The sequence below is a fragment of the Narcine bancroftii genome, chromosome 5 (assembly GCF_036971445.1).
Source record: "Narcine bancroftii isolate sNarBan1 chromosome 5, sNarBan1.hap1, whole genome shotgun sequence".
Classification (NCBI taxonomy): domain Eukaryota; kingdom Metazoa; phylum Chordata; class Chondrichthyes; order Torpediniformes; family Narcinidae; genus Narcine; species Narcine bancroftii.
Genome location: NC_091473.1, coordinates 57,938,255 through 57,944,524, shown reverse-complemented (window position 1 = coordinate 57,944,524; position 6,270 = coordinate 57,938,255).

Genomic DNA, 6,270 nt, shown 5'->3' with positions numbered 1-6,270 from the left:
TCAATTCAGTGAAAGGTGCCCTTTGGAGAACATAAAAAGGAGTTGGTCTTTCAGCACCTGGACACGTCGAAGAAAGCATGCTGCTGATTGGCACATTCCAGGCTGCAGAAGTACGTGCTGAGGGATGCACTGAGACTTGGTGCAGCCAACACAAGGGCACTGTGGAGAAGGATCATAATTTAGACGTCTTCCATGACCAGACATTGAGGGGCCGAGACTGAGGGGAGGACCCTCAAACAACATAGGAGGGAATAATAAACTGCATCATGGTGGTAATGGTGCTAACTAGACAACATATGTAACATGTAATTGATGGACCACCGCCAGTGGGCTGATATCGCCCCAAACCGTGCATCTTGGCGCCTCACAGTTTGGTGGGCAGCAACCTCCTTTGAAGAAGACCGCAGAGCCCACCTCACCGACAGAAGGCAAAGGAGGAAAAACCCAACCCCAACCAACCAATTTTCCCCTGCAACCGCTGCAACCGTGTCTGCCTGTCCTGCATCGGACTTGTCAGCCACAAATGTGCCTGCAGCTGACGTGGACATTTACCCCCTCCATAAATCTTCGTCCGCGATGCCAAGCCAAAGAAGAAGAATGGATGTAACACTAAGAATGTGGAAAAGGCTTTGAATGGTTTTCTTCTTTGGAAGCAATTTATTGTGAATAACATTTATTTTTGAAGAAAAACCTCTCCTACCAGATCAGACACGTCTTGGCCATCTGGAAGAGCCTACAGCCACATCAGATCATCTTTCAATCCTGAGGGATTGCCTTGAAGAAGATTGGAGCTCATGTCCTATTTCAGAAGTTAAATGCAGAATAGCTAGTGCCGTATTCATCTCGAGTGGTACCTGTAATACAAAAAGTGCAGCAGCAGAATTTTTCTGACCTTGCATTGGTACTCATTTCAGATGAGTTTCCTTCCCATTTTGGATGTCCTATTGGAGTCATCCATGTTATAAAATTCTAGAGAGGAAGGGAACAGAGTAGGGATTTGTCAAAATATGTAATTTCATATCTTGAATGATGTAACTAGCATAAAGGATTCATTTATCATTGGGGAGGAGATCTTGTTGGATCACATTTAACCTGCTGTTTGCTCAATGATTGTTGCAAGATAAATAATATATACTCATTGCTCCAACCTTTGAACCATTGCATGTGAGTATACAAGGAAGCTTTAAAAAAAAATGTAATGCAGGGGTGGGAGGGTGTGTCAATGTGATGTTGTAGGGTTAGATTGCAAATCCCTACACTCCTCAAAAAATGTTGAGAAAAAGAGTCAAAAAAAGGTTGAAAAAGTTAAGGAAAATGGAAGAAAGAATTTAAAGATTTACAGAATAATTTAAAGTGCCACCGAAGAAAAACCCCTGCTGTAGTAACACAAGAAACGGAGCAAGAAAAAGATCAGGATAAATGTAATGATATGGTTTATTGTATGTACTGGCCAGTACAGGCACAAGCTGGCCCGCCCTCCTGATGACATCTTCTCCTAGACTCCTCCCCTGTGACCGGGCCATAAAGGTCAAGTCACCTGTTCCATTCCTGCACTTCCCTAGCTTGGACCCAAGGCCAGCAAGTCTTGTGTGTAATAAAGCCTACCATTCCCCTCAGTCTTTGTCTCTGTGATTATTGGGGCAACTGGGAGTCCCCTACAATAAAGAAAAGGGGCCTACCTTGAGGAAGGATCCAGGAGCTGTGCGTAAGTTACTGGCCAAGGTAGACAAGCCGGGAGCTGGAGAGACCCTGGACGTGGCTGTGCAGGGTCTCTCTTGGCAATGGCTGCCCACTACCGGTGAAAATTGACTGCGCGTGTGCGAGAAGTCACGCATGCGCAGAGTGCAAAAAAAAAGAGGCAGTTTTAAAAAAGGCTCAAGAGGCTTCCAGCTTCAGTGGACAGGAAGAACAAGAAAAATGCTCTGACCAAGGATTTATGGACAGAATGATGGAAAAAATGAAAGATTTATTTCTACAGCTGATATGAAAAATTATATGGATAATTTCCAGCAATCTATGATGTTATTAATGGAAGAAGTTAAGAAATGTGGAGAGAGTACAGCTGAAAATAAGAGTTTTACAAGGAAAAATTGATGCAGAAGTGGACAAAAGATTTGAAGTTATAGATGAAAAAAATTAAAGGAAATGAATTTGAATTTCAAGGCATTAAGGAACAAATGAAGAAGGTACAAATTGAAGTGGCTGCAACAAAAGAACAATTAACGCAAAAAAAATTGACATTTTAGAAAATTTCAGCAGAAGGAATAAAAAAAGGTTGTTGGACTTAAAGAAGGTGATGAAGGACAGGAAATCAAGAAGTTTTTACAGCGTTGGGTTCCAAAAACTTTGGGAGTGTGAGAAACAAGTACCATCACAGAATTTGCTCAAGACAAAAATTTAGAACAAAGAACATTTATTTTACAACAATGCAAAGTTGGGTGCTTTCCCCTTACCCTGGGAATACACACACATACTGCGGCTCACCCAACTTTTATACAGTTCATTTCAGTGTAGAGGTACCCTCCCCACCCCACCCCTAACGTTCTTCTGCCTCTTGGATGAGTTTGGCATTAGGCAATCCTGTCTGCCTACATGCTGTTTCTGTGAACTTGGAGGACCAGGAGGTATCCTGTCGGTGTCCCATCATGTCATTGTCCTTATTCACAAACCTACCTTTGTCCTTATTCACACCTTCCCGACCCTCAGGGCTTACTATCTTATATGCAGAACTTGTTAATTCTGTCTAAAAGGCTAGAAGACCCTTATCTTATTCAGACTAACTTTACTTCCTACATTCTATTATCTATCCTTATCGTATTCATACTGGCTTTATTCATCTCTCATATTTTCATATTAATTTTACTCATCTCTCACAATCTTCACTTTTCTTTTAGCTACGCTTCGTGAATTCTCAACTGGAATGTAACTTGGTCTTTTTCCCAGCGAGTCAGTAAACGAACTGCAGTCTCAGCATCATCAGACAGAATTTGGGAAACATACATCCTTTGGGTTATAGTGATCTGACGAGGGGTCCGTTGAATTAAATACTGCACACAAGTCTTTAGGCAGGGGAGCACCATAATGGCCAGAATAGCGAGTCCAGCTGCTATAAGGGCTGTGGGTATCAGACTCCAGTTACCAATAAAAAGTCTAGTCCATCCCACACCGGACCGAGGTTGCCAAGTCTGAACCTGGGCATGGGAAGATTTTCGAACTCCTGAAGAAGTGTCTTTAACCACCTGACCGTTGTGAGCATTGTCCTTAACCAGTCTTTCACAAACTCTGCCTTCAGCAGCCAACGAGTAATCGAGAGCCAGGCGGTTTTGTTGAACTGTGGCTCGTATCTGTCGTCTTTCTTCAGCCCATAAATTCAGGGCCATCACTGTCTGTTCGGTGATGATCTCCAAGGCTCCTGGAGTCTGATTAAATGATTTAAATGCCAAGCAGCTGTGTTCTGGAGCAGCTTGCGTAGTTTACAACTGGAACTCCCCTTACAGTGGTGGTTCTTAACGTTCCGAATGTCTGTGTGACCCAAAGGATGATTTACAGGAGACCAAGTTGGGGAGGGGGGTTTCTTGTCACTTAACCTGTGCGTTGCAGCTTCTCTGCGAACATTAGCTTAAGTATCACTGAACCTGTGAGTTGCAGCCTGTCTGTGAACATTAGCATATGTATTCACTCTATCTCTGCTACATGTACAATCCTGACTAACATTCTATCTGTCATTGTCCCACCATCTTCTTTGTGCTATCCCTTTAAAACTCCTCTTTTTAATACCTGTAGAGGCCGGAATACAAACCAAGTCTACTCCCCTAGGGCCGTTCTGTTCCCCTGGTCCATGTTGGGATCCTATATTAACCCATACCCCACTATGACTATACTCTATACCTGCACCCTGTCTACAATTGTTGGAATCTAGGGGTTAAAACATTATGAAAGAAATGATTAATTAATAAGTTTATATTTACTGCATGGTACAGGGAAAAAGAGGAATGTGATTAAGTGGCAATCGCAGCAGGGAGCAAAGTTGGCTGAGCAAAATGGTCTGCTCCCAAATACAGGGAGAGGAAATGCATAAAACGATTTAGGAGGAATGCTCAAACTGAAGGAGGTGGTGGGTAGCACAGGAGACACAGGCCAGACCAGAACAAAGAATGGCCTGCAAGAAACAAAGGGAATGGAAAACCAGTCTAGGAGGAAGATTAAGGCAGGAGGAGGTGTTAAAGAGTACAGCAGAAATTGGCCAGACAGGAACAGAATGGTGATTAGAAATATCTGGGGATGAATTAATTTCTGATCAAAACAACAGGATAGTCTGGCCTGGAGGATTAAGATGGGAACGCTACACCCCAGATATCTGCAAAACAGGAGATGACTTGTGATAATCCTTATGCAAAAAGATCCAGCAAAGGAAGACAACTTTTGTTCTGTATGATAATGAAATCTAGCAAAGGAAGCCAACTTTTGTTCTGTATGATAAGGTTGATCTATATAAACTGAGCCAACTGGACAATAGGGGTCAGTCTTGGGGAATAGCTCACTGTGCAGGTGACCTATGAACTAACGACTGACCCAGAGCTCTGTTAAGTTTTATTCTTGTGCTGTGTAATAAACTGACTGTTGAACCGAATAACTTCTCCTATCACTTCATTCAAAGAACACGCTGGACTCAGACCACACATAGACTAAATTAAGAGTAAGGTAAAGCCAGAGTCCGACACAATCTAAAGGTAAATAATTGTCACCTCTGCTGCCCCTATTCCAGGAGGACTTAATACATTGTGAGCAATTTGGTGATTTCCCAAAAATTGGGAACCAATAAGTAAACAAAACAGCAAATGGTAAAAACAACATTACAGCACTTTTTCCTGGCATAGTGTAACTTTCAGATCAGAAGGATGAAGGACTGCACGCCAGGTGGAGGGTAGATTATCAATGTCTTTAGTTCGTGGATCAGCAGCTTGTTTAATTCGTTCTATGTGAGTCCACCCCTTTTCTTTCGTTCACACTGCAGTGTCTGTAATCAAAAGTACACAATAGGGGCCATCCCAGACAGGTTTTAGTTGGTGATTTTGCCATGCTTTTACATATACCCAATCACCAGGTTTAATAGAATAAATAGGATACTCCAGGGGTGGGTTTTGAACTAATAAACCCTTCTGTCTTAATTAACTGCCAATGTATTCCCAGGATTTATTAGTTCACGATCCTGTTTACTTGGTGAAACGCTAAGTAAAAGTGAATAGCTGCAATTTAATGCCTTATCTGTTTTTACAATAGTTTCCAAAATCGTTGTGGGGAAAGACACCATTTACCATAACAATCTGACATTTCTTTGTGTTAGTGTAAATGTTATATTTAGAATTATTGTAAAAAGAAACACAAACTATATTTCCATGGGTTTTGAATATATTAGACTTTATAAAAACGCAGTTGAAGCTGCTTGTCTGTATGGGGGAACCAACCTGCAATTTGTTCGAGTGAGTACATAACAGACATTGCAGCACTCAAGCATGTTTGAGACTCTGAACTCTATTAGCGAACCTGTATTTGACCTTCACAACTGCAGTACTATTAACCCAGCAGTCTTTTAGACACCACTTCCAGATGAATTTGAAAAACCAGATCATGATTATTTACAATGTAACTTCCGCACGACCGGATTTAAATATAAACCTGATGAATGGGGGAAGTTATCATGAACTAAATTACAGCGGCAATACAGAGAAATTGTGCTGAGGCATGTGTTTCACTCCGGAGGAAAATGCACCAGAGAAATCAATCATTAAACTTATTGGATTCCTCAGAGGTTTCTTTATTCTCCAGAGGTGGGCGATCTTTAAGCTCACGGACCTTGACTGCTGAATGTGTAGAACAAATGTACTAAATCTATTGAGAGGGCTCCATACTGCTAACTGCAAGACAGGAGCCTGGAGCCTCAGTTTCAAGTGAACAGAATACAATTCATTAGTGCCACAACGCGCTTAAAGGGATATGCACACTCCCCCTTCAACTGGCTGATCCAGCCACTTTACACATCAGATCCTTTCTTTATCTTGCATACACTTAAAAAAGTAAGACGTATAGAACTCACCCTATTTGCACAAACATTGCTTCCTGCAAATGTTATAACATCGCTCAACTCTCACGTATTCCCTGCGCAAAATCACGTTTGAATACAATTTATTTCATAAAATGAAATTAACCGGTAGTTAAATTCACGCATTCTACAGTATTGATAAATGATCATTTATGACATTTACATTTTAG